The 26,741-nt window shown below is 43.9% G+C and overlaps 1 protein-coding gene across 1 annotated transcript in view; it reads right to left on the minus strand.

The window, feature by feature from the left end:
• Positions 1-22,205, minus strand: part of PLS1 (plastin 1) — a 149,870-nt gene extending 127,665 nt beyond the window's left edge. The window contains exon 1 of the mRNA XM_040349119.1: positions 22,109-22,205. The gene's annotated coding sequence lies outside the window, so the exon portion shown is untranslated. The remainder of the gene's footprint in view (positions 1-22,108) is intronic.
• Between the last annotated feature and the right edge of the window lie 4,536 nt (positions 22,206-26,741).

Genomic DNA, 26,741 nt, shown 5'->3' on the forward strand with positions numbered 1-26,741 from the left:
TTAAGATAGGCCTTCATGGCCCTGACAATATCCAAGGTATGCAGCAACCCTTCCTTTCTGGAAGTAGGTTTAGGAAAGAAGGATGGTAATACCAAATCCTGGTTTAGATGAAAACTGGATATAACCTTTGGTAGGAAGGAAGGATGAGGGCGGAGAACGACCTTGTCCTTATGAAAAATAAGATATGGTTCCTTACAGGATAAGGCGGCCAGTTCCGACACTCTTCTGGCGGAAACCATGGCGACCAAAAATACTAACTTCCTTGTCAGTAGAACCAAAGGAATTTCAGCCAACGGCTCAAAAGGTTGTTTCTGTAAACTTGACAGAACAAGATTTAAATCCCACGGACAAAGCGGGGATTTAACTGGAGGATTAATACGTAAGACCCCTTGAATGAAGGTCTTAACTAGCGAGTGGGTGGCCAGCGGCCGCTGAAACCACACTGACAAAGCCGAAATCTGTCCTTTGATTGTGCTTAATGCCAGTCCTTTATCCACTCCTAGCTGGAGAAAACTTAATACTCTATCGATGGTAAATTTGCGAGAAAGCCATCGCTTGGACTCACACCAGACTACATAGGCCTTCCAGACCCTGTAATAAATCACCCTAGAGACCGGTTTCCTGGCTCTGATTAGAGTAGAGATTACTTTCTGAGACAGACCTCTACCCCTGAGAATCAGGGATTCAGCTTCCAGGCCGTCAAATTTAGATGCCGTAAGGCAGGGTGGAGGATCGGACCTTGCGATAGCAGGTCTGGCCGTAGAGGAAGAGTCCAAGGGTCTCCCACTACCATCTTTAGGATTAGTGAATACCATGCCCTTCTGGGCCATGCTGGAGCTACCAGGATGACTGGTATGTGCTCCACCCTGATCCTGCGCAGCAGGCGGGGTAGTAACTGGATCGGGGGAAAAGCATAAAGAAGTTTGAACTGATGCCAAGGGTAAACCAGCGCATCGGTTCCGCAGGCCATCGGATCCCTTGAGCGGGATATGAACCTGTCTAGCTTCTTGTTGAGTCTCGATGCCATGACATCCACGTCCGGCACTCCCCATCTTTGGCAGAGTGCTTGAAAGATTTGTGGATGTAGAGACCATTCCCCCGGCAACAGAGTCTGGCGACTTAAGAAGTCCGCCTGAAGATTGTCCACTCCTGGAATGAATATTGCCGATATGCAGGGCACATGAGCCTCTGCCCATAGGAGAATCAAGCTCACCTCTCTCTGAGCGGCTTGACTCTTGGTTCCCCCTTGGTGATTTATGTATGCCACGGCCGTGGCATTGTCTGATTGAATTCTCACCGGGAACCCCTGCAATTTGGACGTCCAAGCCCTGAGGGCTAGTCGAGCAGCTCTGAGCTCCAAGATGTTGATGGGCAACTGCCTCTCTGGCTTTGCCCAAGTACCTTGGCGAGTGCAACCATCCAAAATTGCTCCCCAGCCCGTCAGGCTGGCGTCTGTGGTTACTATCTTCCAAGCCACTGGGCTGAAAGACTTCCCCTTCACTAGATTCTGAGGGTCTAACCACCAACACAGACTTTGTCGGACTCTTGATGAGAGCGGCAAAGGGATATCCAAGGCCTGTGGCCTCCTGCTCCATGCTGACAGGATGGCTGCCTGCAGGATGCGAGTGTGGCTCTGGGCGTACGGTACCGCCTCGAATGTGGCCACCATCTTGCCTAGTAACCGCATACATAGGCGAATAGTTGGTTCCCTTTTGCTTAGAACCAGTAGGATTAATTCCTTGATGGCTTTGACCTTCATCAGAGGTAGAAACACTCTTTGTTGTTCTGTGTCTAACCTCATGCCGAGATATTCCAACTGCCTTGTGGGCTGGAATGCTGACTTGTCTTGATTTAGGACCCAGCCGAACCTCTCGAGGTATTGGACCGTGAGGGCCACTGCTCGTTCCAAGCCAGGAGACGAGTGATCTATGACTAGGAGGTCGTCCAGGTACGCTAGGATCGTGACCCCTTGGATCCTTAGCTTGGCTAGGATTGGGGCTAGGACCTTCGTGAACACCCGGGGGGCCGTAGCCAACCCGAAGGGAAGCGCCACGAACTGGAAATGACGCGAAGCCACCATAAAGAGTAGATATCTTTGATGTGGCTGATAAATTGGGACATGAAGGTAGGCATCCTTTATGTCTATGGAAGCCATGAAGTCGTCCTTTTGGAGTGTGGCAGCTGCTGACCGCACGGATTCCATCCGAAATGAGCGGACCTTTAGGTATGCATTTACCATCTTTAGGTCCAAAATTGGCCTGACATCTCCATTGGACTTTGGGACGATGAATAGGTTGGAATAGAAACCCAGCCCTTGTTCTAGGACTGGTACCTCTATTATTACTTCCTGGGAGAGTAGGTGATTTAATGCCGTCATTAATGCGGCTCCCCTTTCCGGGTCGTTTGGAATCCTTGACTCCTGGAAATGAGGAGGAGGAAACCTTAGGAAGTCTAATTTGTAGCCCGTGGCCACGGAAGACCGTACCCACTTGTCGGGAATGCTGGCTTCCCAAATCTCTGAAAAGAGACGCAGCCTTCCCCCCACCTTCGTGGGTGGGGGCGCCCCTTCATAAGGTCGGCTTGGGGACTGGCCTTGCTGGTTTGCGAAACCACTGCCTCTTGCCTCTAGCAGCCTGGCCCTGCGATCTGCTATTGAAGTTAAAGTTTGATCTTGCAGGAGGCCGTCGATACTGTTTGGCATTAGAGGGCCCCTGCCCAGGGGAGTGCTGTCGTTTAAACGCAGGCCCCTGAAACTTCTTCTTGGTTGGCAAAAGAGTACTTTTGCCGCTTGAAATAGTCTGAATGTATTTATCCAGGTCTTCTCCGAAGAGTCGTCCTCCATGGAAGGGAAACCCTACCAGGAGCTTCTTGCATGGGGGCTCTGCCTCCCAGCTCTTTAACCATAAGAGTCTTCTCATATGGATAAGGGATAACGATAAACGTGACGCTTGCTGGATAGAATCCTTAATCGCATCTACCGTAAAGCGTATGGCCCTAGGGACATCCGAAAATTCTTCTGCCTGCTGGGCAGGAATAAGTTTAAGCATCTGCTTAGCTTGATCCGATAATGCTTGTGCAACCCCAATCGCAGCCACAGCTGGCTGCACTACTGCCCCTGCAGTAGTGAAGGAGTTTTTAAGTAGTGCTTCCAAGCGTTTATCAACCGGATCCTTGAACACCTGTATGTTTTCTACAGGGCATGTTAAAGACTTGTTAACACATGAGATGGCTGCGTCCACCGAAGGGGTTGCCCATCTCTTGGAAAATGTATCTTCCATAGGATACAAGGCAGAGAATCTTTTAGGTGGTAAAAAGACTCTGTCTGGTTTGATCCAATCTTGGAACAAAACTTCCTCTAGCAGAGGATGGATCGGAAAAACTGCGTTGTTTTGAGGCGCCCTTAGTGAGCCCAAAGCTGAAACAGTCGATACCTGGAGATCTGGTGTTGGCAAGTTGAAAGCACTATGGACCAAGTCCGTTAAGGCTTGAACCCAACAGCTCTCCTTTTGGGAGACTGCCCCAGACTCCTCTGTATCCGAATCCTCGATCCCCGAACCTGCTTGGTCCTTGTCCAAGAGGTTTTCCAATTCTCCTGCGGAAAGGACCTCCTCCTCAGAGGGTCCATGCTCGGGCGACGGAGATCTATTCCGTTTCTTGCCCCGCAGAGCCATGATTATCATCTTTTCCATTCTTTTTTCCCATCTCCTTTAATGAGGTGGACAATACCTCGTCCATGACCATCCTAGGGTTGGACTGACCCGAGCCAGCTCCAGCCCCAGATCCCGATGGCCCCAAGGCTCCCTCTCGGGAAAGCAGCGGCATAATTTTTTCCGAGACCTCAGATTCTCTGGGGGAATCCCCACCTCTTGTACCCTCTGACCCGGATGCCATGGTACAATACCGAGGTACGCCCGCTAACTTGTCGGTGTTTGGAACTATAACAATTATTGTCCAAAAACCCGTTTGGGGGAAAAAATGCCTTCTCTCCCTTTGATGGATTTTCTCTTTTTCTTTTTAAACCCAAGAAAGAAAAAACATTCTGTCCCCCTTAGTAGTATTGCCAAAAAACTGCTGAGATAGAAAAGAACAGCCTATTTCTAGGCTAGACAGTCTTATGAAGACTGTAATATCTTTTTTGGCCACTGTGTGTCCTCAGCGCCCCGTGCTGCCGCTCTGGTCTCTTCCTCCTCAGTTCCAGCATAAACTGAGCTGATGGAACGAAAGGAAGGGCCGCCCCTTCCTTAAACCAACTGACCCGCCCTTCCCCCCTCAGCTAACGGCGCGAATTTGCGCTCATAAAAACGGGGACGCGCGCGCGCGCCCGCCGACGGGGGGGGGGGGGGGGGGAAGGGAGCCCACGAGGAGGCCAGCGATTGCCTGTCATCCAGGCTAGGAGGAAGAAACCCATGCAGCATCGCCTGGAGGCTTGCAGGTAAGCACAGCTCTCTTAACACACACACACAGCCACTCAATGCTTTAATACTACTAGGGAGGTCACCTCTTATGGGGAAATAACACATAAAGCCATCCTATCATTAAGATATGTGACTTACTTTGCCAGATGCAGCGCATAACTTTAGGCATGTCCCCTGTGACCCCCCAGAAAAACCTGCTAAGAACCAAGTTCCGCAAGTTTCCCCTCACTTACCTGCTCCATGCCGCAGGACTTTGCCAAGCAAGAGGCCCAATCTTCCCCCATCTCCGTGGGGCTGTCTAGACCTTCAGGCCCTGGGTTCCTATGAAGGATCCACTGTCCTGGGCCCATATAGCACTCTGGCAACAGAAACATTAGGCCCCCAAAGGTTTCTAAGTTCTGGGCCCAGGGTCCAGCTCTCTAAAAAGAGAAGCATTATGGGCTATACCCCAAGGGTTTGGGGTCCGGTTACTGACCACTTTAGCGCTGAGGCCTTTGGACAGAACCGGTTAGCTCACCTAATCCCAAGGATGCGGAGGCAAGCTAAACCATGACCAACACCTAAGACACTGGCGTAAAAACTGAGGTACTCCTCCTATGGGAGGGGGTTATATAGGGAGGGGCATTTCCTGTTTGAGATTGCCAGTGTCCATCACCTGAAGGTACTCCATATAACCCACATAGTAATGAATATGCTGCTCTGTGTCCCGTGATGTACGAGAAAGAAATACGTTGATACTGCCACTGATTAATACAGCCAAACTCTGTATCCCGACACACTGGAGGGACACTTCCCCTCCTAGTATTTTGGAATGGCTCCGGAGAATTGAACGAACTGCGGAAATAGAGGATCTAATTTTTCAATCATTGGATTCCCCTACTAAGTTTCATGATAAATGGAATTGCTGGACAAGCTTTACTGGATCTAATGTATATTATAACCTAACTCTTCACTCTAGACGTTAATTGAATTCGTTCTGATTTCATCGGCAAAACTTTTTTTTTTTTTCTTCTTCTTCTTTATTACCTTACGACCCCCTCCCCCCCTTTTTTTCTCTTTCTTTTTCTCCCTTTTTATTGTTATTATCTATTTTTTGATTTAATAATTTCCATTACAATAAATTGTAATGTCCTTCGATCTAACTGATCTAATTTTATATGTAATTGGAATATGTATTTAAATGACTTATACTGTTCTGTGGATATTATTGATCCACCCCGTTTCATCTAATGTTTATCTTGATGTACTCTCACGTATGTATTGCTTTATTATATGATTTCTTCAGAAATACCAATAAAATGTTTAAACAAAAAAAAAAAAAAAGTTGCAATGACCACCATTTTATTCCCTAGGGTGTCTGCTAAAAAAACATATATAGTGTTTGGTTAATTCAGCCACGTTCAGATGCTTGCAGTAAACTCAAAGAAAGCTGGGAAACAGCCCTGGGACACAGTTTCAGCACCGCGCAGTGGGAAAAAGCCTGTATATTTGCACATAAATGTTCACTCAGCACAAAGTACCAGGAAATCTCCTATAAAGTCTTAACACAGTGGTACATGACCCCACACAAAACCAAAAGATGGTCACACTCAGCGTCAGATACCTGTTGGCGATGCGACAAGGAGACTGGCTCCTTTCTGCACATATGGTGGAGTTGCCCGCCAATCCTTGACTACTGGGAACAGATTACAACATGGATAAAACATATTACAGACACTAAAATAAACCTAAACGCAGAAGCTTGTCTGCTACATATTAACCACCTAACATTAAGTAAATATAAGAAATCATTAACCAGACACCTCCTAACAGCGGCAAAAACTCTTATCCCATTACACTGGAAAACCACCAGAGTCCCGACGGTCAAGGATTGGCTAGATAGGGTACAATACTTATATAAGATGGAAGAGATTGTGGCAATGAAAAAAGAAAATAGTGACAATTTCAATCTGACGTGGCAACCCTGGGTACTATTCATATATTCAAGTGAATATCGTTTGCTTTATAATTAAATGGATATGTAATTTATTTCATGGTGAATAATTCTAAGACATACCTTTAAATTTGTCATTATGTTATTTACAGAATGTTCATACGCAAGGACTATGTATGCACATAAGTAAACATAGGCTTGGTACAGAAACCCCTGCAACTATCCCCCCCCTCTCTAATTCCTACCCACCACCCTCCCCCATCCCCCATCCCCCTTTTCTTTTCTTTATTTCTATTCTCCTTATAATTGCATATATAAATTAAAATGTCATTGATATAATTATTTTTCTATATTTGCATCTGTATACTATTATTCTGTCTACAGACATTGTTTTTCAGTTCTCTTTTTCATGGCACTTTGTGCAACACTGTCATCTGTATGTTTTAATTCTCAATAAAAACCTTTTTGATTGTGAAAAAAAAAATATAGTGTTTGGGGGTAATTTTCGAGCAAAAAAATTATGATTTTTGCATGTAGGAGAGGAGTGCCAGAATAGGCCCGGTATGGAAGTGGTTAAAATCTCCATGTTGCCAGTATCCTATCTATAGGTGGGAGATTGGTGCACATTCAGAACACTCTGTCATTAAATCTTGAGCTGCATTACATCACACAGCCTTGCCCAAAGGTCTATCACATCCTCATCATGGAGGTATAGAAACAGCCTCTACTATTAAGAAGACCACATATCTGTTTGCCAAAGGAGGCCTTTGTACCTCAATAAACACACTGGGCTTTAGCTCACCAAGTTATCAGCAGCAAAGGTGTGGCCAAAAGTTATTTTAAACTATATATCCTGTTTACCTAATTCTATGGGCTTTTGGAAGAAATTGATCTTTCGACCGACAAATGTAAAGGTTTAGGAATGCACAAAAAAGCTAACATACCATTGAGTCATTTGACAACCATCACAATATTTGTCTCTCACAGTTTAAGGTAAAGAAATAACACGGCCTTCTGCTATGTAGCAGGTTGCTAAAAAAGAAAAAGAAAAAAGAAAGAGTTACAATCTATATTACTTACTTTATTACCAATGCTTCAGGTTTATTACTGTTTGCTATGTGAAAGTGATTGGAGGGGCTGCCTGTTCCCAATTTTGTATGACCTTCTGTTTTAAGGGGTTCAGAGACATAAGCCTCATACACACGATCGGATTTTCCAACGGGAATTGTGCGATGATAGCCTGTTGGCGGAAAATCCGACCGTTTGTACGCTCCATCGGACAATTGTTTTTGGATTTTCCATGTTGAATGGCAGGCTTTAAAATTTTCAGCGGGCAACGGTCTGTTGTCTCCGACAAAAGTCCAAAGTACAAACACACATGCTCAGAAGCAATGCTCACCAAACATTAGCAGAAGGTGCCCAAAGGGTGGCGCTAAAGAGCTGAAAAAACACGTAGTACGTCACTACGTTCGTGTTTGTTGGTCGACAATTGTGTGCCGCTTGTATGCAAGACAGGTTCCTGGCCAGCGCCCTTCAGGCAAAAGTCTGATGCTTTGTCCGCGGAAAATCCGATCGTGTGTACAAGGCTTAACACTTGGAACTTGGACTCATGATTAGAAACAAGCACAGTCACAGGGGACTCCCAACCCCAAGGCAAGCCACAGTAGTTTAAACACCTGGAAGCATCTTTACATTTTTTTAAAAACTGGATTTTCCCCTCACTTGAGGCAGTGTTGTTTGGGGACCCCTAAATAGTCCCAAACAGCTCTCTCAAAGATATCCTGTTGTTCACAGTTGATTTGGTTAAACGGTTCCTCTAGTACAGTACATAAGGGAATTCTAGGTTAAATTCCTTTCTGACCTAGTGATTAAAGTTAGCACTGGAGCCAAGAAAATTTCATCAGCCAGTCCTGCTGACCCTGTACTGCTGGACTCAGTGAAGATGGGGACCAAAACCCCCTTAGCTAGTCCCTGCGGCTGAACTAAAAAAAAAAAAAATCCTCTCTCCTCCAGAGGAGGTTCTTATCGGAGGCAGTGGGCTTTTTCCAGAACTGTTCCCACAGTGGTTTCTGCCTCCTCAATATCTTCATATGCATATCAACTTTGAACTAAAAAAACATTGTAGGATATACAACTAAGAACTACAGTACATCTTTTGTCAATTGACTTTTGTCATCCAAAACATATGACACTGTTCCATAACTCGCCCATTTTTGGGTTAGGTAGACCATTTGCATGTTCAAAATTAATGAACTACAATGTACCTCAACACAAGAAAAAATAGTATAGGTATTAAAAATAGTATACGTTTCACTGTGGTGCAAGGTAGTGCCATTGTATTGGGGTCCAATTCAAACGGAATTGTGCCACAGTGAGATTAGCGGCACATAAACAAGCTACTCTTACTTTAAGAGTACCGGTGCTATTTAAATTTAGAGGGGGATCAGAGTGTAGTTAGACTCTGATCCTAATTATTATGTTCAAAGCAGGGTCTCTGTCTCAGCTTGGCTGTGCTGTGGGCGCATTCTGTTGACCTAGGGTGTTCTTCCCACCCCAGAGCAGTAGATGGCAGCAGTGGAGTCAAGGTTTGAGTGCTCTTCCCCAGCGACCAATCAGAAGGGTTGAGCCTCGCTGTGCATGCTGGGGGAGGGTATTTATGGGGCAGACGCCATTGGTTTGGGGTTCGTCCAGTGTGGCACCCACCTTTAGGGTGACCACATCACGGCGCCCCAGCGTTATGGCCTACCTGGCCGGGGCGTGCGTGCCACACGGTGTTCCTGGTTCCGAGACCATGTTGGTCCGGAACATTTGAGCAGCGACGGGGACCCAGTGATCGACTGGGTTCCCACCTCTAAGGATCCCAAGCGGTATAGCTGTTCGGTAGGGAGTGCGTCTGAGGAGCGCCAATGAGAGGTCCAAAAGGATTTCGACAAACCACCGAGGATCAAGGTAGCCAGACACTGAAGGATTGATCACCTGTCAGTCGGTACCTGGGCGACGTTAAGAAGGAGATCCCGGCGTAATTCACCTAAGGAGGATTACCTCCGTAACTGCAATCAGAGAGAGCCTGTGGCAGAGGTGTCTCCCTGACGTTCATTCAAGGAGGGTCTAGCTATACTCTGGCTGCCAGGTCAGTGAGAGGCCTGTCCAGGTATGCTATTCCCACTCAGGCAGGAGTGGCGCAGAGAAGTGTTACACGTGGGAGCAGGACTGTTTCCCTGTTACTACGCCTGAATCTGCTGCTCTCCTTTCTTCCTTCAACTCTACTTTCCTCACCACAAGTTTATTTGTTTTTACCCGGCTTGGTAATAAAGAGCACAGAAAAAAGACACTTGTTGCGGACATTCCTTTACTATTGCTATATGTACCATTCACCCCTAGGAATTCGGAAGAGCCACGTGGTAAATGTGCCACCCAAAAACAACTAGCAGCTCATCCGGGGGTAGTGCTACTCAAATAATGTGACATTTTTTTTTTTTTTAAAGATTTCAATTATTTGATACACAGTCATCCAGTTAGAGTTTAGATCAACTTTAGGATTAGTGCAAGCTTAATGGACGACGCTGATCTCAAACCCTATATATAGGAAATCATCGTGGACCCTCATCCCGAACATTGTGAATAATAATAAAAAAAACACAATGGTGAATATCGTTTTTTGACAAAACGCTCAATAACGTTTTCTGAAGAAGGGTTAGAGGATTATAGTACAGCTGCTTTATTTCAGTATGTTTAAGATTATGTTTGGCATAAGCATTATGAATAAAACAAAAATGTTCTTGTTTACAATATCTCAAAATATATAAAAAATTTATAAATATATAAAAAAAAAGTTTAAAAAGGATATTAGGAGTTGAAGCTTTAAAATCCCTTTGTTGCCGGTATCCTATGCATAGGTGAGAGAGTATATTTTTTATCCCCACAGCCCAACGTTTTTGTTTACATGTTACTGAATATGGATTGGTGCACATTCAGAACACCCTGTTGTTAAATTTTGAGCTCCATCATATCACACAGCCTTGCCCAAAGGTCTATCACAGCATCATCATGGAGCTAGAAAAACAGCATCTACTACTAAAAAGACCACATTTTTGTTTGCCAAAGGAGGCCTTTGTACCTCAACAAACACACTGGGCTTTAGCTCACCACATTATCAGCAAAAGGAGTGGCCAAAAGTTATTTTAAACTCTATATATTGTTTTACTAATTCTATGGGCTATTGGAAAAAAATAGATCATTCGACTGGCAAATGTACAGCAAGGGTTTAGGAATGCAAAAAATTCTAACATACCAGTGAGCCATTTGACAACCATCACAATATTTGTCTCTCACAGCTTAAGGTAAAGTAATAGCACAGCTTCTGCCGTGTAGCAGATGGATAAAAAAATAAATTAAAAAGAAATAAAAAGACTTGTTCAGTCTATATAACTTATATTTTACCTATGCTTCGGATTTATTACTGTTTGCTATGTGATTGTAGGGGTTGCCTGTTTTCAATTTTGTATCTGTTTTTAGGGGTCAGAGACTCACGCTTATAACTTAGGACTCGTGTTCAAAATAAAGCACAGTCACAGGACGCTCCCAACCCAAAGACAAGCTACCGTCGTTTAAATACCTGGAAGCATCTTTGAAATCCTTTAAAAGCTGGGGTATCCCCTCACTGGAGGCAGTGATGTTTGGGCACCCCTTAAATAGTTCCAGACAGCTCTCTCTCAAAGATATCTTGTTGTTCACAGTCAGTTTGGTTAAACAGTTCCTCTAGTACAGGGGTCTCCAAACGTCCTAAACAAAGGGCCAGTTTATTGTCCTTCAGACTAGGGGGTCAGACCATGGCCAGTGGTATTGGAAAATGCCCCAGTGTCAGTGGGAACAACAATACCTTAGCCTTGGGAGTAAGGAAATTACATAGCACCTGTGAAGAAGTAGTACCTAACATCGCTGATATTAGAGGAATAGCACCCTATCGTTACTGTCTGTGGGAAGAATAGTGCCCCATCATTGGTATCAGTGGGAGGAATAGTTCCCCCCTATGATTGGTGTCTATGGGAGGAATAGTACCCCGTCATTGGTGTCAGTGGAAGGAATGGTGCATCATTGTTGGTATCATTAGATTAAATAGTGCCTTGTATCAGTAGGAGGAATGGTGCCTCAAGGGCTAGATAAAAGCAAGCAAAGGGCCACAGTTTGAAGACCACTGCTCTAGTACATAACAGAATTTTAGACTGAATAGCACTGGAACCAAGAGAATTTTATTAGCCCGTGCTATTTATCCTGTGCCACTGGATTCGGGGAAGATGTGGACAAAAACTACCTAGCCCGTCCCTGCTGCTGACTTCTAAAAGAATGAAGTTCTTCCCCAGAGAAGGTTCTGATCGCAGGCAGCATGCTTTTTCCAGAACTATTTCCACAGCGGTTTCGTCCTCCTCTGCCATCCTTGCAGGGACAGCAATTGATGGTTTCATTCAAAGGTGCATCTTCCAGCGGCTGCAATCACTTATCAGTGTGTTTTGACAAAGGCAATACAATGTCCCAAAGGGAATGATTCCTCCATTAACCTCATTTGTGGCTGAACAAAAAAAAAAAAAAACTCTATGGCCAGCTTAAGGCTCCATTCACACCTAGGCAGACAAATTCGCTGCGTTTTGTCGCCGCAAATCGCGGTACAAATAGCGGCGTTTTGTACCGCGATTTGCGGCGACAAAACGCCGGTATTGTCCGCCTAGATGTGCCCCAGATTGACCCCCTCTATGGAGATGGCTCCCATCTCCTAGCCGAACGCCGAAAGCCGCCTGAAAAAAAGAAATATATGCCTGACATGGTGTCTAATCATGTTGAAATGGTAGGTCTGAGCAAATGGGCACCCCATGTGTAAATAAGTGTACATTGTGTAGGACTCCAAGGATAGGTCCTGGAGGGGAGCTATGATCCCCCGTTTTTTGGGTTATGGTCCCCTTATGGGGTTGGGGGGGGCGAGGGTTGACTTGCATGCAGTTTTTGAGTATTTAGGGGTTCTAAACCATGTATGGAGAGGGATTTCGGGGCAGTCTGGTTGGAGAAGAGAGGTCTGACTTACAGTGCTCAGGATTGGTAAGTCCTCATATGTGAACAGGAATTCATGGCTTGGAGAGACTTTGTTTGGGAAAAAGCCTCTAAACTCTAAATACAGGGACTATGTCCTTAAGGGGTTAAGCTACCTGCAGAAGAGGCCAAAGGGGAACAGGAAACAGTTGTCTGTGAAATGGAATGTATAGCAGGACACAATGAGGAGTCAGAGTGGTGGACAGCTTATGACTGAGGCTTAGTGGCTGGAAACCTCCTCTTTAGGACCATTGAGGCAGGCGGGGAAGTAACCCTGTTAAGGGACAAGTTTTGCAGGCGGTGAGCCAAACGTTTGATTTTTGTACCAGGGGTGTGGATTGTTTTGTTTTGTACTGCAATCAAGCTCTTTGTTTTTATTTTGAGCAATAAAACACTATTTCGTTTTTACCAACGTGCCTGGTGGATGATCCCGGACTCTCCAATATATTTAAAGCTATATATTAGGTTCTAAATTTTTTAGCCAGACACTGATCACCTATAAAGCAGAAGGAATGTCTTCGAATGATTTACTACATGCACATACCAAAAGTGCATGGGTAGCCTGTGCAGGACTATGCACATACAGATGTACTAATATCAAGCATGAAGCCTCACTGCTGTAACTATCTATTAGTGAACATACATCTCCTTACATCACATAAGCAGATAAGCAGGTATGTTAGATGTTGCTAATAGGTCAGACTTGCAAATATGTCAATACACTGAATTAAAAATAGCAGTTAATGTTTAATTCTTATTAACATGGGCTATTTTTATCATTATTGCACAATAATTAACTTGTGTATAACAAAAATCCTATTATGTTCCCCATAATCTCTTATATTTGTAATTGTGCTTACTTAAAAGTTGGCAGTTCTATTATGACACTTTAAAATATTTGTTATGGTCTAGCACAAATATACTGTATTTAGATGTTTACCTTAAATACAATCTAAGCTAGTAATAATTATATATTAAATGGAGAACTTTTCAACCTTTATGATGTCGCAATGCCCTCATGCATGTACATGAATATACACCTGGAGGCACTCTCACAGCTGATTTGTATGCACACAGCCAGTCTTGCTCTGTAATGCTCAGCCATCACTGACAGGAAATTTTTTATGTCTGGAAAAGTTCTCTGTAATCACAAATAAATCCTGTGTAAATAAACCCAGAGAAATTAACACCGCTGGCAATGAAATCAATTAGGTGAAATGGAAACGTAATATATTTTACTGCTTAAAAATGCACTAAAGGCAAAACTTGTATTTATTTTTTGTTGGGATAGAGTGGAGTGGGATTAGAACACCTGAAATAAATACGGGGTGGTTTTTGATTTCCCCTATTATAAATATGTATTATCTTATCTATTCCTAGAATTAGCTAGTCTATGAAAGCTCTGATAATATTAATGGTGATGATATAATAAAAAATTGCCAAAACCACTATGCTCTTCCCTATTCCCCTGCAATGCACATCATACTGCCATTGTTACTGTAGGCTTACTATAAATTGGGAATGTTTAATATAAATGTATTTAACCTCCTGGGACCCGCGCTATTGTCAAATGACGGCTACAGTGCGGATCCCAAAATCCAACAGGACGTCAATTGACGTCCGCCCCTTTGGGCGTTCCACGCGCGCGCTCCAGAGCGCGCAGCGGGGAAACTCTGTGTTGGCCGTGTCCCTTGGACACAGCCAATTACAGATCGCCGCGAACGGCCAATCAGAGTGGCCGTTTGCAGTGCGATCTGTGCGGCCAATGAGAGATGATCTCATATGTAAACATATGAGATCATCTCTCATTGCCGTTTTACACAGAGACAGCGGTGCTGTCTCTGGATAGGAGACCGATCTGTGTCTCTTGTACATAGAGACATAGATCGGTCACCCCCCCAGTCACCCCCCCCTCCACCTACAGTTAGAACACAATGCAGGGATACATTTAACCCCTTCCTCACCCCCTAGTGTTAACCCCTTCAATGCCAGTCACATTTATACTGTAATTAGTGCATATTTATAGCACTGATCGCAGTATAAATGTGAATGGCGCCAAAAATGTGTCAAAAGTGTCTGATGTGTCCGCCATAATGTCGCAGTCCCAATAAAAATCACAGATCGCCGCCATTTCTAGTAAAAAAAAAAAAATAATAAAAAATAATAATTCTGTCCCCTATTTTGTAGGCGCTATAACTTTTGCGCAAACCAGTCGCTTATTGCGATTTTTTTTTTTTTTACCAAAAATATGTAGAAGAATACGTATCGGCCTAAACTGAGAAAAAAAATGTGTTTTTTTTTTTTTTTAAATTGGGATATTTATTATAGCAACAAGTAAAAAATATTGTATTTTTTTCAAAATTGTCGCTCTTTTTTGTTTATAGCGCAAAAAATAAAAACCACACAGGCGATCAAATACCACCAAAAGAAAGCTCTATTTGTGCGGAAAAAAGGACGTCAATTTTGTTTGGGAGCCACGTCGCACGACCGCGCAATTGTTAGTTAAAGCGACGCAGTGCCGGAAGCTAAAATTTCACCTGGGCAGGAGGGGGGTATATGTGCCCAGTAAGCAAGTGGTTAATCATTTGAAAGTGTACCTGTAATTGGTGAAAAGGTATTTAGGTAAAATAAGTTGTGCATAGTACACCATAAGTTGCCTAGTCAGAAAAATACTTTGCAAATATAAACTTTAAGGAAGTCAATACTTGCTTTGGTTAAGGCCACCTCCTGCCTTCCATGTGACAGCATTCATAACTGGCGATAGGTACTAATCTTTATATTGCTGTATGGGGGGTGTAGCAGCGCATTTTCTTGCATCGAGGTGCATTGTGTCAAGTTAGACAGCCCACTCAAAATGAGATTTTTTTCAGCAAATCGCTGAACACTGAGGAAGTTGGAGAACAATAACTCCTGACACTGTTGTGAGTGGCAGTAATTGTAACCGCGAGAAATTATGTCAAAGGCCAGAATAATAATATGAAATCATTGGTGTTCGTTGATGCAATACAATAATAACACCCAATATTGGTGTCAGAAAAACAGCTGCTGGTTTGCTAGTTGCCTGGTTGCCATACTGTACTAGTCCTCTGGCTGCAATACTTTTTTCAGATCATGTCTTCTAATTTAGACCGGCTTCCCCTGTTGCATAATTTTTTGGGACTGAGAAAGAACAGAAAGACATAAAAAGAAAAAGACATAAAAAGAAAAAAAAAAGACAGAAAAAGATAAGAAAGACAGAGGAATATACCCCGAGGAACATGCCAGCCAGGCCAATAATATTTTCAGAAGCTTATCAAAAATGGCAGCCCCACCTCTAGCATTTAATTGGCATTTACAATGTCAAAGCCAAATGGGAGGGGCAAAGTCATTGATTTTTGGCAAGTGTCTATGTTGCTTTTCTCTGTATATCTTTGTAGGGTCACTCTACCTAATACTGATAGTTTGATTCTGGGTAGATGTTATCAAGTTCATCCGCTAACTTCTTACATTTCTCAGGGCTGTAGTTAGTAGATCTCCTTACATGAGATCACGGGGTCAGACCTTCTGCCATTATGAGGTTGTCTCTGATACCTTGCTGGATATTTAATTTATTTAACATTATACTGAATGCAATAGGATTAGCAATCTGTAGGGGGCAGAGGCAGAGCTGTGAATACCAGCAAGATGGTTTTAGCAGAAAAGTCCTTAAGAAATATGTTGGTGAATTAGTCAACCACTAACAAAACAGTTTTGAGTGAATTTACATTTTTCAAGGAATCAGCATTTTACCCATGTAGACTGTTCTGTAAACAGTTAAAGGTACACTCTAGTTATAAACTTCTAAATAGCTATGAAATTCAGGGAATGTAGGCCATGAGCTCAGGGCTTTCCTTTTTCATTTAGGCATTGCTGGAGTTCACTGGACCACCCCACACCATTAAGTTTGTAGTTTGGTTACACTTTGCTTTATCGTTTGTAATGCAGGAGATGTGTTCCCAACCATCCCTATTGTGTGCTCTTGGCTGATTTTCACAAATAGAAAGCCTTGTTTATCTAAATCAGTGGTTCTCAACCTGGGGGTCGAATGATGATTTGCCAGGGGTCACCGAATCCTGGGCTGTTCCTGAAGCCCGCACTGCTTTCCCAGCCTTTTTGCAGCCACCCAGCAGGGCTGTTCCTGGAGCCCACAGCCACCCATTCAGTTCAAGGCATGGCTGGGGGGCAGAGACTAAAGGTCAGCTGACTGGTGAGGAATGTGAAGTGGAAGGGGCTGGAGGAGACCCTATATCCTAATTTCGGCATAGGTGTCACTGCTATGAGACACCACAAAGTTGGAGACACAATGAGTAACACTACCTGTGATTAGAGTTGTCATTAAAAGTATCCACCACAGTTCTCAGATCAGCAGATGACTTTGATCAAGAGAACCTAAGATTAGAACTCCTACCAGCACTGCCACTTATCCCAACTCCCCACCAGCACTGCCACTCATCATATTCCCCCCACCAAGGAGTAAGAGAAGGAATACAAATAGAGAATACATGGAAGGGAGAGGAAAAGAGGGGGAGGAACAAAGAAAAAAGGAGAGAAAGAGTAATAGAAAGAACATGAAAGATGGCTAGAGAGAGGGATGTGGGGGGAAAAGAAAAGAAATTAGGATAGAGAGAAATAAAAAGGCAAAGAAAGGAGAACAAAGAGAAAAAAATGGTACATCCTAAAATGTACCATAAGGGGCTTTAATACTATAAGAACGGAAGGGACTCATGGATTGCTTAATGTCTATGGATTAGGGGTGCCAATTAATTGTCTTGCCTTGGGTGTTGACAACCCACGCTACGAAAATAATTTTACTGTTAGGGGTCCCCACAATTTGGGAAATTTTATCAAGGGGTCACGGCACTAGAAAGGTTGAAAACCACTGATCTAAATGCCAATACTAAGAAGTTGATTACACATCGATAATATTCAAACCTGTCTTTAATTTCTGATTCTGACTTTTGATACATCATACAAGGAGAGAAAGAGAAAGTTGAAAATACAGGTTCCACCCCCACAGCACCATTCGCCCTGTGGCTCCCCTGCTCTGGCTTCTCCTCCTCTCCACTCCTGCCAGCTTCAATGCTGCACAGGAGCCACAAGAGGATTTAACACAATAAATAAAGTCCCCGCTGCAGTTCTGCCCCCCCCCCACCCTGTACTGGAACCCTCAACAGCACCTATCCCCATCCGAGTGCCCCTCTGCCCCAGCAATGCTGGCTGGCTTCACCTTCAGCCCTCCCACCAGCTGCAGATGCTGCTGGGGCAGAAAATGGGTGTCAGGATGGAGAACGGGGGTTGGTAAACATGTCAAATCATGTTCTCCAGCCCCTTCCTAGAATAAACACGGTGAGCGAGCAGTACCAATCACTCCTGTGTTGATTCATTGCTGAATCATAGTAAATTGTGTTTACTATGCTTCAGTTTGTGAATGAATAGGGCCCGTCCTATTCATTTATCTGCAGTGCAGCTTAGGCTGCAGAGAAAGTCGATTTACCTTTTTTTTTTTTTTAAATACATGCTCCTCTTACAATGGCTTGCTGGACACACAATAAAAAAGGTGTCGGGAACTATGGTATAATTATATATAGTATATTGCGCTGAATATTAACTAAGATAATGTGAAAACCAAAATATAAGTGATTCAATATCCAATAAGTAATTACACAGATCCACAAACAAAAAGCAATTAGTCCAATTGCATGGATACACCAGTGCTTCTTCCGTGAACAACACCCTGTGAAATGATTGAGAGATGTGGGATCTAATCACACTATGTAGACATCTGTTTCATATATGCAGCGCTTCCTCCACACTGATACAGCTCATAGAAAAACAAGAGAAGAGATCTCATAGCGCAAATAGCATGAACAAATTGGGATAAATGATTTCTGACAAGGTCTCACTCACGAATCCGCCGAGTTTAAACAGCATTTAGGACAACCAAGCACCAATCCTTCAAATTAAGCCGCTCAGCGTCTCTGATGCACTCTCCTCATTCGGATCTGCGATCCGTCCCGCTCGTAACTCCTCCCCCACGCGTTACGTCACTAGACACGTGACTTAGTCATGGGTAACTGCTTGCCAGGTCTCAGCTGATATTATTTATAGTCAGCGAGATACTCAGGCACCAACGGGATGTGCAGTAAGGGAGTGTTTCATGCTGTTTAAACTCGGCGGATTCGTGAGTGAGACCTTGTCAGAAATCATTTATCCCAATTTGTTCATGCTATTTGCGCTATGAGATCTCTTCTCTTGTTTTTCTATGAGCTGTATCAGTGTGGAGGAAGCGCTGCATATATGAAACAGATGTCTACATAGTGTGATTAGATCCCACATCTCTCAATCATTTCACAGGGTGTTGTTCACGGAAGAAGCACTGGTGTATCCATGCAATTGGACTAATTGCTTTTTGTTTGTGGATCTGTGTAATTACTTATTGGATATTGAATCACTTATATTTTGGTTTTCACATTATCTTAGTTAATATTCAGCGCAATATACTATATATAATTTTGCACTACTTTGTTTGACATACATCACTTTATTGCTGCGTTTATTATTTGGTAATTTTGTTAATGTCAGTTTTTTAAATATTTAATTAGCGCTGTAGTACCATTTTTATATTTTTTCACATTGGGAACCATGGTATAACTAAAGACATAGTTTTGGATAGAGTGGAGAGAGATTAGAAAACCTGCCAGGTTTTTATTGAGGTCTGTGTCCTCAGTAGGGAGAATCACCCTCTGTGTTTGTCATGTTTACACTTATCACTGAAAAGTGAAAGAAAATCCCACATTTTTAATTGTCCCCAGAACAGGAATAGAAGGGACATCTTTTAATAAGAAGACTAGCTCTAGTGACCTTGGTGAAACCTGGGGATACCCTTACATTAGAGTGGTTTCTGTACGCGGCATTACTGTGTGCTGCTTCCTCCACTTATCACAAAACTCTTGGTATCCCCTGCCATTTAGAGAGCACATACATAACATTGGCTGAATGAAACCGGGGCTTTTCACATTACAGGGCCACACATTGAAAATCTTGGGTATGTAAGTATTTAGGTATGTGACTGCCCACTGAGGGGATGGGAGGGGGATTTAAAGGACAAATTCAATAAAAGTAAAGTAGATTTTAGTTTTGGCAATGTACCCCATGTATAATGGGGGTTGGCAACCTGTCGATCACAATCAACTTGTTGGTCATGGGCAGGTATCTGTTATATTATGGCCTGTCTTGCCGACCATCCATTCAAAGGGCTCCTCCCCCACCTGCAGAGCAGCACAGGGAAGCAACATGATTAAAGATGTTGTGGTTATCTCTGCCAGCTTTCCTTTCCTGTCTATCCCAAGCACGTCTATGTGACATCAAATGGGAAAGTTGCATATGTGCTGGATAAGAGAGGAGGGCCGGTGGGGATCAGCATGTCAAAAAAGCAGACATCAATGTGTCTTCCCAGCTCTACTGTGTATAGTGGTGAAATCTCTGCCCTACTGACCGCTGTACACTGTCCTACTGACCCTATCCTTTGCCTTGTTGACCTCTGTCCTCTGCCATGCTACCCCCTGTACACTGCCCTGCTGACCCCTGTTCTTCACCCTTCTGAGTGACCCCTGTTCTCTGCCCAGCTAATCGCTGTTTTTCACCCTTTGAATCCCTGTCCACTGCCCTGCTGACCCCTGTTGTTTGCTTTGTTGACCCCTGTCCTCTGCCCTGCTTACCCCTGTTCTCCGCCCAGCGGACCCATGTCCTCCACCTTGCTGACCACTATCTTCTGCTGTGCCGATCCCTGTCTACTGACCTGCTGACGCTGGTCTCCTGTTCTGCTGACACCTGTCCTCTGCCCTGCTGACCACTGTTCTCCACTCTGCTGACCCATGTTCTCCGCTGTGAGGACTGCAGCTCTCTAACCTGCTGACTACTGTTCTCTGCTCTGCTGACCCCTGCCCTACACCCTGCTGGACCTTATCCTCTGCCTGACTGACCCCTGTCCACTGCTCTGCTGACCCCTGTCCTCCACCTTGCTGACCCCTGTTCTCTGTCCTGCTGAACCCTGTCCTCTGCCCTGCTCCCTGTCCACTGACCTGCTGATATTACGACTTTACACTCTCTGGCCCTCAAGTAGTATCAAACCTGCATCAAAGTAGTGCAGGAACCATGAGTCTACAGTCACATGTTAGGGTTAAGGGCTAGGGTTAAGGTGAGACAATCATGTAAATCAAAATGCATGCTCAGTAGTTTGTATGCTCTTATCTAAGAGCTTGTTCACACCAGCCCCATTGGGCATTGTTGAAAAAAAAAAGTAGAACGCACTGTATTTTTTGCAGTGCAGGGTGCTGCAATACACAATAATGCATCCTTAAATGAACCTTTAAAACGAAAAAAATTAAATACTGCAATGCATTGTACAATGCATGCACAAAGCACACCAGCCCCCCCCCCCCCCCGAACTCTGCACTCCTGTACATAATGCACTCCTGTTATTTAGTGCCCTCCCACTGTTAGTGACATTTAAATAAACCCACTATTTGATGGGGGTTTGTTTGGGGGGGGGGGGGGTTGCGGTTGAGTTCCTGCACCTATTTTATGAGGGAAAAAAGCCCTGTTTGTAATAAAGCTGAGTTTGTTTATCTGATTTCTCTAGAAGATAATGAGAGGACCATAAGTCATATATTGACCACTGCTGTGGAACATTCAAAGCTACTCCTAACACAGGTATTGAGATTAAGAAATTCCCTTTATAAAAATATATTTACAATATGTTAATTCCCAAAACCATGGATTTTTTTTTTTTTAGTTCTAATTTTTTTATGGAACACAAATTAACTATCACCTGAGATCATAGGCGTGCGCAGGGGGTGGGCCAGGTGTGCCCCACCCTAATCACTTTGTGTGGTGCTGATTCCCACTACTGCCTGGCCTCCCCCTTATGTCCTCACCCCCCCACCACTGCCTTGCTGCTGGCTTCCCTACTCTCCCCTCTTCCCCCAGTTGCTGTGGGGGATGTTTCAGGATAGAGAGCCGGTCTAAACTATTTGTTATTTACCAGCCCCTTTGTTTTAAAAATGAACACAGAGAACACACGCACTCACTGTCTCCAATCATAACTAAAGTATAGTCAACTTTGCTGACTGAACAGGAAGCTCTCAGCACAGAACACTTCCCTTTCATTCACTGTCCAGTGCAGCTGAGGCTGCAGAGAAAGGTGTGTGGGTTTAAGCTTTGGGGTGCATACCCTAATGCAATAGGCTGCGCACACCTATGCCTCAGATGTACTTAGTACTCAACTTTATATTGGGTGTCTACCATCTCAAGTGATTAACACAAGTGAGAACATTTCTAACAGGTAACATAGGACACAATTCTTGCATCACTCCTGCAGCATCTCTGTTGCCTTGAAACGCCATCTATTTTTATGAAACATAAAGCTGCACAAGCATTGCACGTCTGCTTGCTGCCTAAAGTGTTTCTTTGTAATTTGCTGGTTGTGTGATACTATTGTCGGTGACTGCCTGTCATTGTGTGTGTGTTATCTACTTCTCCAATCTTCTAGCACAACTTGACTTGATGATAGCCTTCTACACATAAATAATTGACATTCGGTATTCATTTGTATGCAGTATTGCAAACACTAAAACATGCTTAGGTCAAAGTTTAGCATACTGACCTTTTTCTCCTTGATATTCTTCATGGGGTAAAGCCTAGGGGTAATGACGTTACATTAGATGTGCAGCTTCTCGGACTCCTGTATCTATTTCTACACTACCTGCATTTAGCAAGCTACCTGCTGCCAGAAGGACATTATCATAGCCCAATCACACTGGAGGAATATAACAGATGGGCGGGGTTAGTCAAGCACTGTTTCTCATGATTGGCAGTTACCAAGGATCAGGTTGCACTGACGTTCTTTAAATGTACTCGCTGCCATGGTGATCTGTAGACGCTGTGGAAGGCCTGTACACCTCAGTATAGGCTGTGTTGTCTAGAATGCTGTCAGAAGAGAAACAACTGGTTATCTACCCATAACCAATATGTAAAATTATATGTTAGGTTAGATCACTTGGCATGCATGTGCATCTATTTACACACTGACTGTAAATAATAATTATAAAATAAAAGTGACAGCACATATGAAATAACTTACATGCATCAATATTTTTATATGAGAATATACTGGATACAAGAACACTAGCAAATAGAGAAATATGAAGGGTGCTTCTGCTGATCTTCTGAAAATGATGCTTATCACCACTATTAAAAAACGATGACAAGCTAGGAGGAGCAACTGCTGAATAATCGAATTCCTCAAAATGCGTGCTTGTAAAACCCATGATGATACACTAAACATAAGGGCCCAGATTCAAGTAGATTGGCGTATCTATGCGGTGGCGTAACGTATCCGATTTACGTTACGCCGCCGCAAGTTTTTCAAGCAAGTGCTTTATTCACAAAGCACTTGCCTGTAAAGTTGCGGCGGTGTAGCGTAAATCACCCAGCGTGTAGGGGGCGTGTATCATTTAAATGCGCCGTCCGTAAAATATCCCAGTGTGCATTGCTCCAAATAACGTCGCAAGGACGTCATTGGTTTCGACGTGAACGTAAATGACGTCCAGCCCCATTTACGGACGACTTACGCAAACGACTTAACTTTTTAAAATTTCGACGCGGGAACGACGGCCATACTTAAAATTGTTGCGCCGCACTTATGCCACCATATAGCAGGGGCAACATTACGTTGGAAAAAGCCTAACGTAAACGTCGTAACTTTACTGCGTCGGCCACGCGTACGTTCATGCGTATCTAGCCAATTTGCATACTCGACGCGGAAATCGACGGAAGCTTCACCTAGCGGGCAAAAAAAAAATTGCAGTTACGATCCGACGGCGTAAGAGACTTACGCCTGTCGGATCTAATGGATATCTATGCGTAACTGATTCTAAAAATCAGTCGCATAGATACGACGGGCCAGATTAGGACTTACGACGGCGTACATGGCGCTGCGCCGTCGTAAGTCCTTTGAGAATCTGGGCCTAGGTGTCCCTTTTACAGAAAGCTGTTTTAAGTGAAATTACACCAGGGTTGTGTTATGTGGTCAAGTTAATTGCAATTAATGCTTAGTGGTGGTCTTTTGGTTACTAAACCCAGGAGCCTGCATTCACTATACCTGGTCCACCACAGTACACAGAACAAATGCAATTATTTTAGCAGATATACACTGCTTAATACCTTTTCTCATCAGCAGTATAAAGCAGTCTTGTGACTTCTATCAGTGCACGGTTAAGGCTTGTAGGAAGCGTTTTCATACTGCACTGGCTGTCCTATCAGGATGCAGGACCCCGGACCCTCCATCTAGACAGTGCTGATTGGCCCTGTGCTGATCACATGCACCCTCCCAAGAAAAAGCTCTCTAGCAATACACACCAAACTGAGCATGTGCAGAGTGACTCTAGTACTCTTATGCGGACACGTTTTGGAGACAATGCAAGAAGGGGTGGATCAGAGAAGACGGGATCAAACAGCTGTAGCAATGTAGACTACAATTATTCTGTACAGTGTTCCGATATTTCTATGCTTTGCATGTCCCTCTAGTGCTTAGTGTTATCAACTGACATATTAGTGAGCCAAGCTAAAGGGATTTCGGGACGAGTAGTTCTAGAGACTAGTTGCCTTGCATTACCCTGTGCCTGGACTACACATCCCAAGGATCTTGGCTGCCATAGGAGAGATCGCTGGGACGAACTATATAAGAAGTCAAAGCCCTGCCCTGAGCTCTCTTCCTGCTGAGCAGCCTATCCCCGACAACGTCCTTTTGATGACAAAACGCGTAGGTATGGCCTAGCTTAGTGACATCATCACGCACCGTACAGAGACACGCAACGACAGAGTCGAGCAGACAAAGGAAGCCCCGAGGAGACGTTGCGTCCCTCTCATGTTATTACGCCTGTACATTTTCATCGAATTGTAAGTGCATCCATACCCTTACTAAATCTGTTATCATAACGGTTTTACACTATCTGGTATACCTTCGTTTTTCATTTCATGGGAGCCTGATTGGGTATTGATCTACTGAAGCGTATACTGTTTGGAACTATTCCCTACACCTTCCATACTCAAAGAAAGTCAGATTGGGAAGACTTTAAACATCCCTGGGCCTTATGAGACCGGTGCAATTACGGTCAATCCATCTGGTAAGGAGATCATATTCTCACCAATTGGGTGTTCTTTCCGGTGGAGGATTTTCATTTCATCTATAATATTCACCAGCACACCATCAAATTTCTTCTCATTCAATCAGTTGGATGTGGATCACATTTATGGACTTTTATATTACTTCTTTTCCTTTTTTACTTTTTACATATGTCACGTTTTTTTCCCAATATTATCTAATCATATATTGGTTGTCATTGTTTAACATACCAATATTTCTTAACCGTATATTGGCTGTCCTGGTTCACTAAGCGCCGTACTTCTTTCTTTATATTACAAAATAACAGAAATATACCTCAATAAGTAATCTATTGCATACAATACAGCATACATAGCAGAAACAACGACATACAAGATGACATAGTAAAAACTCCCTTTTTAAGTTCTCTAGGGGGTGATGGCGATAGATTGAGCAAGACATGTCCTGCTCCCTGCAGTGTCTTCTCAAAGCATGGTGGCGGTTTTCACTTCCTGTGAAGATTCTACCCAGAATTCCCTGCTTACTAATAACTTCCTTAACTACAAATACAGTAAACCAAATAAACAGAACTGAAGCAATACCAAAAAAGGACACTTGTAAGTTTGACACATTTGTTATTTTATTTCAATAAATAAAGCTTTACAATCACTTTAATATGTAATGCTTACCCCCGAAGGAGTTGATAGATGTATTGAGGCCCCTATTCCTGTGCCAATGACTCTGCAAACAGCACCACACACACTGACACACCTAACTGGACAAGGAAGGTTATTATTAGGTAGCTGTATATACAACCCAATTACTCAAGGTGCATAGACACCAGGAATGACACAGCAACTGATTAAGGCCCCTTTCACACTGGGGCGGGAGGCGTGGTGGCGGTATAGCGCCGCTAAAAATAGCGGCGGTATAGCGCCGCTAAAAATAGCGGCGATATACCGTCGGAATCGCCGCGGGATTCGGCCGCTAGCGGTGCGGTATTAACCCCCGCTAGCGAACGATGAAGGGTTAATACCGCCCGCAATGCGACTCTGCAATTACCGCGGTTTCCCTTTTTTTTCTAAATGGGAAGGAGCGGTGAAGGAGCGGTATACATACTGCTCCTCTCACCACTCCAAAGATGCTGCTAGCAGGAGATTTTTTTCTCTCCTGCCAGCGCATCGCCTCAGTGTGAAAGCCCTCGGGCTTTCACATTGAGATGGCTGGGTGGGAGTTTTTCAGGCGGTATAGCAGCGCTATTTTTAGCGCTGTACCGCCTGAAAAACTCCTCAGTGTGAAAGGGGGTCTGTGTATTAGAAAAAAGCTTACAGGATGAACAGAGAAAATGGTAGTAGTAGTAATGGTTGAACAGTAAGATAACTATACTGCAATGATTAGGGAATAGGAGAAATATGCTGCAGAAACAACCATTAATATAAAACACAACCCCTGCGCTGGGAAACTCAGATTAGGGGGAGATATACCACAATAACAGTTGGTCGAAAATATACTACTCTAGTAGTTCTGCTGGCCAGCTCATTGGGGCCCAACCATTACAAGGTATTGTTCCAGATCTGATGCAGGCGTTATCACTGCATTTCTTGCAAATGACACTGTCCCTATTTTATCCAGGTGTAATGCAGGGTTGGCCAGCAGCCTCTTACCCCTATATGTCAGCAGGAAATCTCCTTCTGCTCACTGGCAATATTTACCCGATTCAGTGTGCTCAGCATCTGGGTCCTTAATTATGCAGCAGACTCAACCAGCATCCAGTGTTGGAAAAGCTGCCACTGTCTCCCAGGTGCAGTGGTCCACCTGAGCCTAAGTTTCTCTGCCAGTGCTCTCTCCTTCTCTCCAGCTCATAAATACCATTACAACACTCCCCTTCCTATCCACCACAGTGCAACTGGGAGTTGAAGCCAAAGAACAAAATTGTAGTGCAGGCAAAATCTCTTTGGGAACTACATTTCCACAGTACTCCACATTTTCTTGCAGTGTCTAGCAGTCCACATCCTCAGCCCCCTAGTGGATTGAGGTTAGCCTTAAGCCCCATACACACTATCAGTTTTCCTGACGGTTTTCTCTTCAGGTTTACCAAAACCATGTAGTACAAGGACCTGCCTGATTGCATACA

This window comes from Rana temporaria, chromosome 4, assembly GCF_905171775.1.
Source record: "Rana temporaria chromosome 4, aRanTem1.1, whole genome shotgun sequence".
Classification (NCBI taxonomy): domain Eukaryota; kingdom Metazoa; phylum Chordata; class Amphibia; order Anura; family Ranidae; genus Rana; species Rana temporaria.